Source organism: Humulus lupulus, chromosome 7, assembly GCF_963169125.1.
Source record: "Humulus lupulus chromosome 7, drHumLupu1.1, whole genome shotgun sequence".
NCBI lineage: Eukaryota > Viridiplantae > Streptophyta > Magnoliopsida > Rosales > Cannabaceae > Humulus > Humulus lupulus.
The window spans coordinates 205,966,390-205,976,367 of record NC_084799.1 but is presented as its reverse complement, the minus strand read 5'-3'; the positions used below and the strand labels follow the sequence as shown (position 1 = coordinate 205,976,367).

Below are 9,978 nucleotides of genomic sequence, written 5' to 3'. Positions count from 1 at the left end.
TCATATATTTTTAAGAATTTCTAGAATGTACATGTAGTTACTAGAGGTTGTTGAGTCTTTAGCATTCTAGAACTATCATTTCTTAGTTAGAATTATCTAGAATAATCTATTAGCTAATAATTTAATTTTGTGTTTCTAGAAAAGTCCATAGATTCCTGTAAATAGAGATGTAGTCCCACCATTTTGTATCAAGCCAAAAACACAAGTTGAGTTCTATAAAATAGCCTCTTCCATCATAATATTATCTCCCATATTAACATTATTAGTTTTCAACAAAGTCTTCAACTTCTCTCCCAAATTCATCTTAATTTCAACAAGCTGAAATTTCGTAATTAAATAATCTCATAATACATCTCTTATAAATAGAGTTGGGGCATGGAAACATACTGTATCTATGACTTCTTTAACAGACACCTTGCCACCAACATCAGTTCCAGTTTCAGACGTTGCTGTAGACTCTTCTATCACTTGTGTTGTGTGCTATATAGGGAGACATCGATGCAAAAGAGGTTCAGAAAATGAGAGGAAACACAAATGAAAGTGATACTTTTATAACTAAGTCCAAAAATATTTGATAGATAGCTATAAATAAGCCGTCTTAAATAAACTAGGAAACTATTTTTTCTATAATTCAAACTCGGATAAACTCTAATAAAAATATTTAAAATATATGAAAGTAAAATTGCAATCAATTTCTAATTACATGAGGCATGTTAGGAATCATGCAATAATCTAAAATACATGCAATGAAGCAGCAGTTCAGCATATACATATTAAAAAGGTAAATATATTAATTACCTGTTCTACACCTTGAACTGGGGACCTTTCCTTTCTGGAAGCATCACCATGTTCAGCTTCAGCAGCTAAACTGTCATGGACGTCCACAACATCCTATTAACAATGGCAAATGCGAGAAGTAGTATTTGAGGCAAAAACATAAATTTTGAGGCATCCAAAATCAGGAACAAACTTAAAACGATGAAAACTTGGTTCGATCAATTCAAAACTAGAACAGAAGATAGACCCAGTTCAGTTTTCTGAAATACATATACAGAAAAAAGGACCCGAAAAAAGAAGTTTCAAAAACAGAGAAATCTAAATCATTTGAATTCTTACATGAAGACATATTTCACAGATTGTATTCCCTTTCATTTTTTTTCCAAACCTGAATGCATCAGGTGTTGTAAACATTGACAGATTTATACACCAAAAGTTTTACAATTATATACAACATTAAATTTTTTTTTAAACAAAACTGCTTTGTACTAACCAACACAACTTACCTACAACATTAAAAAATCAACACAACTTACCTACTGTAAAATTCCTTCAAAGGAAGAATGAGATTGAGCATTACGATATCCCCTACTAAAGCATGCATGACTCCAAATCTCACAAACCACCGGAATTCATAGATGTAGACTTTGGTCTCCAGACCAATCATAACCATCATAGAACACCAAGCAAGTGCCTCGATTATGACAGAAACTATCTGTTGAAAGAGGACACAAGATGGAGTCAAAATTTAAGGGAACTGATTACAAGAGCTAAGTTAAACATGCTTGCATGGGCTAATATGCTCTCATTTAAATGTACTTTATGGGAGATCACATATGATTTCCCAAACATTGTATTTCATTAACTATTAATACAAAGTTGTTTCTTTTTCAAAAAACGTATGCTTGCATGGGTTATATACATGGCTTGTGCTAAATCTTGAACAATAAGTTGCACTTTTCAAAACAAAAAAATACATATATACATAAGAAACAAATAAACTAACACTTGAATCGCATGCTGCCCAATAATCAGATTGCTAAGAATGATAATATCGTGGCCATAGAAATAGCCTAGTGGTAATACATTAGTTCTCACAAGAGGAGGTCCCAAGTTCAAATCCACCCTCCCCAAGTCAAAAAGAAAAAAAAAAGAATGATGATATCCAGTTCACTCACACAAAAAATAGAATTGAGACTTGATACCAACTCCAAGACAGCTTTTGTTACAAAGACAAAATACTTATAAAAACAGAAGACAATGCATCATCAAGAGAGGACCATGCAATTTGCTGCAAAATCCCATTAGTTGGTTCCTAGCCAAATCATTTTCATTCACATCCACATTTTCTTTGGCATCCTTAGTGGTCTCTCCATCTTTCACCTACCATAAAAAATTAGAATCATACAATTTCTAGGCTAAAGTTGTATATATTAGATAAAAGTAGAAAAAGGCTTCCCATTGGTTCAAAAATAGTGTTTTTGTTAACTTGTTTTTATATCTCTTCAACCCCATAGAAAACTAAGTATAACTAAGATAAACCAAAGCCAGAGAACTCTATCAATACCTAAAACTTAATGAAAATGAAAGAAACATTCAGCAGCATATAATTCTAAAGCACAACAGAAGACTTTCTTCTTTATACCTTGACAAGGGCTGATGAAAGTCTTCTTTTTGTTGGTCGTTCGTCTTCTAACACGGTCATATCAGCCTATTATGAAAGAAAAATCTAAGCATATGAATTTTCCACAAAACAAACAGTTAAATTCAGAAATGAAAGTGAATGAGAAATTCAGAGAGGATAGAGAATGAATGAAGAAATATATAGAAGTGTTAAATAGAAGAAGAGAATACATCACTTATAATGAGCTAAAAATTAGAGTAAGACTAACAGATTCATAGAAAACCATAACAGATCTAGCAGCTACCACTTAATAGATAAATTTTGTAGTAATAAAAGTACTACAATCTTTCCATTAATCATTTATAGTGTGCACAAGGGAAATAAAAAGCCCACCTGTTCAGACGATGTTAGAATGCCCTGTATAAAGCCCTGACAGTATATCCATGGAGATCAAAAGCATTGCTTGTCTCAACAATAAGGGCAGGCCATACATCATCTTTTACATAATTTCCAGCCTCCTAAGCATGGCATAAAAATCAGAAACTTCTTAGTTAAAACAAAAAATCATCTTATATTAGTCCAATTAAAGTTTATTACATTTATATTGAGAGTCAATACTATTATGCTTAGATTCACCATTGCAATTGCTCAAAAGGGAGCATCGCTGTCGGCTTTCGCAAGTGGCGTTCCTCGGGCACATTATATCAAAGGACGGAGTTGCAGTAGACCCATCAAAGGTAGAGGTCGTGAAGGATTGGCCCAGACCAAAGAACGCATCTGAAGTAAGAAGCTTTCTAGGGTTAGCAGGTTATTATAGGAGGTTCGTAGAGGGCTTTTCTAAGATAGCACTCCGCTCACCAACCTGACCCGGAAACAACAAAGATTTAACCGGAATGATAGATGTGAAGAAAACATCAAGTTGCTTAAGGATAAGCTTTGCTCAGCACCAGTACTCTGTGTACCGACACCCAATGATAAGTTCGTAGTTTACTGTGATGCATCGAAGCAAGGATTGGGTTGCGTGTTGATGCAAAATGACAAGGTGATAGCCTACGCCTCACGACAGTTGAAGGAGTACGAGCAGCGCTATCCAACTCACGATATGGAGTTGGCAGCGGTGGTCTTTGCGTTGAAAATCTGGCGCCATTATCTTTACGGAGAACGGTGCGAGATTTATACGGACCACAAGAGTTTAAAGTACTTCTTTACTCAAAAGGAGCTTAACATGAGGCATCGTAGGTGGTTAAAGTTAGTAAAGGATTATGACTGCGAAATCTTATACCACCCAGGGAAGGCGAACGTAGTTGCCGATGTGCTTAGTAGGAAAAGTTATGGAAATTTAGCAGCTTTAGCCGGAATAGAAAAGCCGCTACAGCAGGAGCTGATCAGTGCCAAAATAGAAGTAGTTGTAGGCAAGCTGGCTAACTTGTCTATCCACTCGAATCTGCTAGAAGACATACGGTTTTGTCAGGACATGACGACACACTAGAAGCACATATGGATGCAGTCAGAGAAGGCAAGGCTACAGATTTCTCAATATCTAGTCAAGGTTTATTGAGATAAAAGGATCGGGTATGCGTGCCAAATGATCAGAAAATTAAGAGGACGATTCTGGAAGAAGCGTACAGTACCCCGTACTCAGTTCACCCAGGGTCTATCAAGATGATTCATGACATCAAGGTAATTTATTGGTGGCCATGGATGAAGAAGGACATAGCAGAGTTTGTGTCTAAGTGTCTTATATGCCAGCAAGTGAAAGCAGAGCATCAACGACCTGCAGGCTTATTGCAACCGCTTAGCGTACCAGAATGGAAGTGGGACGATATAGCCATGGACTTCGTGACAGGTTTGCCAAGAACGAATAAGCAGCATGATTCCACTTGGATAGTAATAGATAGACTAACCAAGTCGGCTCATTTCCTGCCTGTTAAGACTTCATATACGGCAGACCAATATGCATACATCTACGTCCAAGAGATAGTACGGTTGCATGGAATCCCCAAGACAATAGTGTCAGATAGAGGATCGGTGTTTACATCGAGATTTTGGGGAAGTTTACAACAAGCTATGGGTACTAAGTTAATTCTTAGTACAACTTTTCATCCTCAGACAGACGGGCAGTCCGAGCGTACAATTCAGATTTTAGAAGATATGCTACGCGCATGTGTACTTGATTTCGGAGGATCATGGAATAAGTACTTGCCGCTGATAGAGTTCTCCTACAACAATAGCTACCAGTCAATGATCGGGATGGCACCTTATGAATTACTATATGGAAGAAAGTGCCGATCACCGTTGCATTGGGATGAGGTAGGAGAAAGGCAGCTTCTAGGTCCCGAAGCTGTTAGACAAGCTCAAGAAGCAGTAGCGCTTATTAGACAGTGTATGCTTGCTGCTCAAAGCTATCAGAAAAGCTATGCGGATGCCAAGCGATGCGATGTGGAATTCAAAGTCGGAGATCAAGTCTTCTTGAAGATATCTCCTATGAAAGGTGTAAAGCGGTTTGGGAAGAAAGGCAAGCTTAGTCCCCGATTTGTAGGTCCTTTTGAGATATTGGACAAAGTGGGAACAGTTGCGTATAGACTAGCCCTACCGCCAGCACTAGCAGATAGTCACAACGTGTTACACATCTCGATGCTATGCAAGTATGTGTCAGACCCATCTCACGTCCTCAAGTACGATACGATAGCACTCCAGAAAGCCTTGAGTTACGAGGAACGAACGGTTAGCATCCTGGATAGGGGGTGAAGCAGTTATGGTCCAAGAGCATTCCTATAGTCAAAGTCCTATGGAGTAATAGTTCTGAACGAGAGGCAACGTGGGAGTTGGAGGAGGACATGCAAGACCGGTATCCGGAGTTATTTGGTAAGAAAATTTCGAGGACGAAATTCTTGTTAGTAGGGGAGAATTGTAGAGTCCAAGAACTTTACTAAGCTAGTTAGATAGTAGTATAATAGTAATAGTAGTAGTATTCTTATGACTATGGACTTTGGTTCAGACCGGGATTTATTTGGACACTCATAGTAACACTTGTAGATTTTCTAAGTTTAACCTATAGTTTAAGAATATTAATTTTAACCTAAGGTTTGATTAATATGACTGATATGGATGATGATATTCATTATATTGTAAGGTTTAGATAGACCCAATAAGAAAGTAACACTTGTCATGTGTATGTTTAATGATAATTAAGTATTTTTGAGGAATAAGTTTATTAAGATTAAAATTTGAATATCCTAGGGTCTGTCAACAGCTTTGAAAACGTTAGAGGACTTAGTCAAGGCTGTTTACTCAATTCAAATTAAGCTTAAAATGTGCAATTTCGTGTTTAAATATTCATCGTATGCTGATATATCGCAGCTATAGGGGGCGATATATCGCAGCTATAGGGGGCGATATATCGCAGTACAGGGATACGAAAAACACGTAACTTCGCACGAGCACCTCGACGAGCCTCGGGCATGCTAGCCCAGGCGATATATCGCCTACAAGGGGCGATGTATCGGCTCCTTCAGTGTACTTTTGAATATTTTTGAAAACATTCCCATTTTAATCTTTAACCTCTTGATAAGTCCAGCATCTTTCTGACCGAGTCTTCAGCCTCTGCTGAACGATAATTCAAATATTTTTCACTTAAAAAGCCATTATTTTATTCAAGTTAAATGAAGATCTTTTCATTCTTGAACTCTATAAATAGGACCTAGTACCTAGCCATTTATTCATTCATCAAGCTAAGTTCAGAGGCTGCAAGCTGCTAGGTTATTTTTTAGAGTGTAAACACTTGGGTTGGGGATTATAAGCTTACCAAACACTTGGGAAGTAAGGTTTATAGCACATTTCAGTTCAAGGTTTAGATTGGTCATAGAAGCATTCAAGGTATTCCAAACTCTAGTTCATTTGGTATTGTTTTCTTTAAGTTCTTATAGTTTTCTACTTAGCACCCTAACTTTATTCTTTATTCTTGAATAGGAAATCTAAGATCTTGAACATAAGATTCTTGGTAAGTGTATTTTGATGGTATAATTCTTTCATCACTTTCATCCCTTTTTCTTTAGTATACTCACCCTTTCATTTATGGTTTTTAGGAGTGTTCCAAAGTCCCAAACTTGTCCTCATATCCCGGTACTTTTGGTAAGGAAAATAGGATAGAATTCTATATGTTATGTTATGTGTTATCTTATAATGTATGTGTTATGTTAACCTATGATTTATGTGATGTTATGTATGTTTGTAGACTTGGGCATATGACCTGTACAACTAACAAGCCCCAATAAATTTATGGGCATATGACTTGCTTAGCTAGCAAGCCCCACGAATCTAATGGGCATATGACTTGTTTAGTTTATGGGACCCCAAGTAATAATGGCCATTATAGTATGTATGTGACATATGTTTATGATATGTTTTATGTTGCATTATGAATTTTATGTATATGGTTTACGTGTTAGGTTTTCCTTGCTAGGCATTAGGCTCACTCCTTTATGTTTATATGTCCAGGAAAATAGCTTTGGTGGCGGGAAAGGTTCTTGGTAGCTTGGGGATGTGTATTGAGGCGGAATGGAGTCAAAGGACCAAGAGTTCAATTCGAGGATGAAGTTTCTTTAATTATGGTTTTATATGTATTTTCCGCACTTAATTATGTAATCCATTTTATTTACAATTATGTTATGTTTTTCTTTTAAAACAATGGGATCCCATATCCTACTTTAAGTTTTATGTAGTTTAACATTTGTTTTTACAAGTTTTTAATGAAGTAACGATTATTTCACTTGTAAGTGTTATTAAAGATTAGTGTCTATGTATAGTTGTCGTTAATGGTCCAAAGTCTAGAGTGTTGGGTTTTTTGCCCTTATAAAACCATGTCGGACATGTAGCACGATTTCAAATTATCAATAAAAGTAGTAGAAATCATTTAGTTTGACAACTGTGTTGCTTGCTTGTTTTATTACATGATTATTGAAATAATACAAACATTTATAAAATCCCGAACATATGGATAGTTACAATTATAGTGACTAGGTCACAGTGGATTATAGTTGTAATTATATGTTCAAAAGAACGAGTCCTAAGATTAGATCAGTGCATTGGATTTTCACTGATTAGGCAATCTACGATATGATCTACTTACGCATTCAGGGTGTGATGTCTTGTCCAAGGCTTCGACCAAGATAAGATCGGATGTATTTAGTTACATCGGACTAGGACCGATATTGATTATTGATTGATAAATAAGTATCGTTGTTATCAAATCTAATCAATGTCACAACGTTGACCATATATTAAGTCGATCTTAATTCTGAGTGATAATATTCTGCTAATTATATTATTTAAATCTTTTGACTTGTTCGTTACCAGCTTACCCTATGGTCTAGCCCATACTTACATCTTGGAGATTTATTAGTGTAATTGAGTGGGAGTATTATTCATAGATACGAAATCTATAACTTCTGTATGAGAAGTGAAAAGATGATTTCCTTAATTGCTTTGTTCAAAAGGTTAAATGATTGAGATCTCATTTCTGTGATTAAGTTCACGGAAATATCATTTATAAGAAACTTAGTGGGAGTTAAGGATAAAATACTGATGAGGGGTAAAACGGTAATTTGCACCCAGCTCGTTAGTAAGTCATCGATAGAGGATTGACTGATTGTAATGGTTATAATAATGGATAACATATTTATGGTTTTGAAAATACGTTCTATGAATTCAAGAGTTCAATTCCGAGTCTATAGTGGAGTCACGAGGAATTAATAAGGTAGTGAAATTATTCGTAAATAAATTCACGGTAACTTGTTGGAGCTTGATTTCATGGATCCATGGTCCCCGCATCACCTTTGAGTAAATCATCTAGAATGTCTCAATTAATTGATTTAATTATCAATTAGGATTTTTAAAGTTGACTAGGTCAATTTTGGAAAATTTACAAAGATATGAGATTTAGAGAATAAAAGAGAATCTTTGGGTAAATTTATTAATATTGATAAATTAGTATCAATATAAATAGATAATATTAAATCAAGTTTCAAATTATAATTAGTTAATTTTAATAAGGATTTAATTAATTAATTAAAAATAAATAAAAGGTTTTGAATTTAGGCCCAGTTGGGATTTAAATTCAAAACAAAGAGATTGGGCCCAAGTCCATTTATGGCAGCCCAAGGATTTTATTTTTGTTTATTATTTTTAATTAATTTAAATTTAAATAAATCCCATTAAGTTGCCTATATAAGGAATATGATATCTAGGGTTTTCATAAGCAAGTCAGTCTCAGTTGATTTGGGTAAGTGAAAACCTAGACACTCTAATCTTTTCTTAGCCACAATCTCTTATTCTTTTCTAGATCTCTATCTCATGTGTTGAGAACCAGCCCACACTAGTTCTAGGTTGATCAAAGTCTTGGTGAGGAAGACTGTGTTGTTGATCTTGTTCAATCTCTTGATAATGCTCTGCTACAGAAAGGAATCAAGGGTTAGAGAGATTGAAGGATGAAGTTGTTCCAGTTCCGATGCGAATGTAAGTTTTTACTTTACTTTGTATTTGTATCAATTTCATAGGAGTATGTTCTATGAATTTGCATGTTTGTTTGATAATATGTAAATTGCATGAAAATAAATAAAGATCCTGCAATGAGTTTTTCCAACATAGAGTAGTTGGGTCATTACAGGCACAGATAGAGGGAATCGAATGGAGGGTCATGGTACACTTTTTGGGCTCGGCAATAGGCTTTCAAATCAAGTGGAATAACAAAGCATCATAATATCTTTAGATTTCGTTGTTCACTTTTTAAGTGAAACATGGAAGTTTTTTCAAATTTTAGCTAGAAGTTTATTATAATGACTTTGATTCTCTAAACTTTACTTTGTGAAAATTGTTCACTTCTTAAGTGAAACATGTATTTGGACCGAGTTACCTAATATGATGATATTGACATTTTTGTTATCATGTATTTGCAGATCTAATGTTTTTTTTTATCATTATATTGTTATCAAGGTACAAAAAATAAATTTTATTAAAATATAATATAAATAAAAAAATAACAACTATAACCAAAAGTTATCATTAATATAATAATAACAAGCACAAAATGTTATAAAAGAATCTATAATAACATTTTTTTACAACTCTTAAATAATCACATGAAATAAGCATAATGTTTGACTCTTGACAAAATATAACAAGCACAAAATATTATAAAAGAATCTATAATATCATTTTTTATAACACTTAAATAATGTCATGAAATAAGAATAATGTTTGACTCTTGACAAAATATTTATAAGCTTGATAAATAGATATTGTATGTATTTTATAACAAAGAAAAACTGTTATGAAATGGTCAAATATAACACTATTGATAACACTTGAAAATTGTTATAAAAATGTCCAGACTTTTAATAACATGGGCTATGTTAGCATTGGGTAAAGTGTTATAAACTGTGTTTTATAGCACTTTTTCAGAGTTATCCATAATATTTTTTCTTGTAGTGGTTGTTGTTGGAAATTGTAGGAAGGCGGAAGAATACAACTGAAACAGATGAAATTTATTATCCATAGTGGATATATAATCTCTTAGAAGA

General features: G+C 34.5%; 1 long non-coding RNA gene across 1 annotated transcript; it reads right to left on the bottom strand.

The window, feature by feature from the left end:
* Positions 1–211: 211 nt before the first annotated feature.
* LOC133789239 (uncharacterized) lies at positions 212–893 on the bottom strand. Its single transcript, XR_009873517.1, has 2 exons — positions 799–893; positions 212–480 (listed from the first exon to the last, which is right to left on the bottom strand). It is a non-coding gene; the product is annotated as an uncharacterized LOC133789239 (long non-coding RNA).
* Between the last annotated feature and the right edge of the window lie 9,085 nt (positions 894–9,978).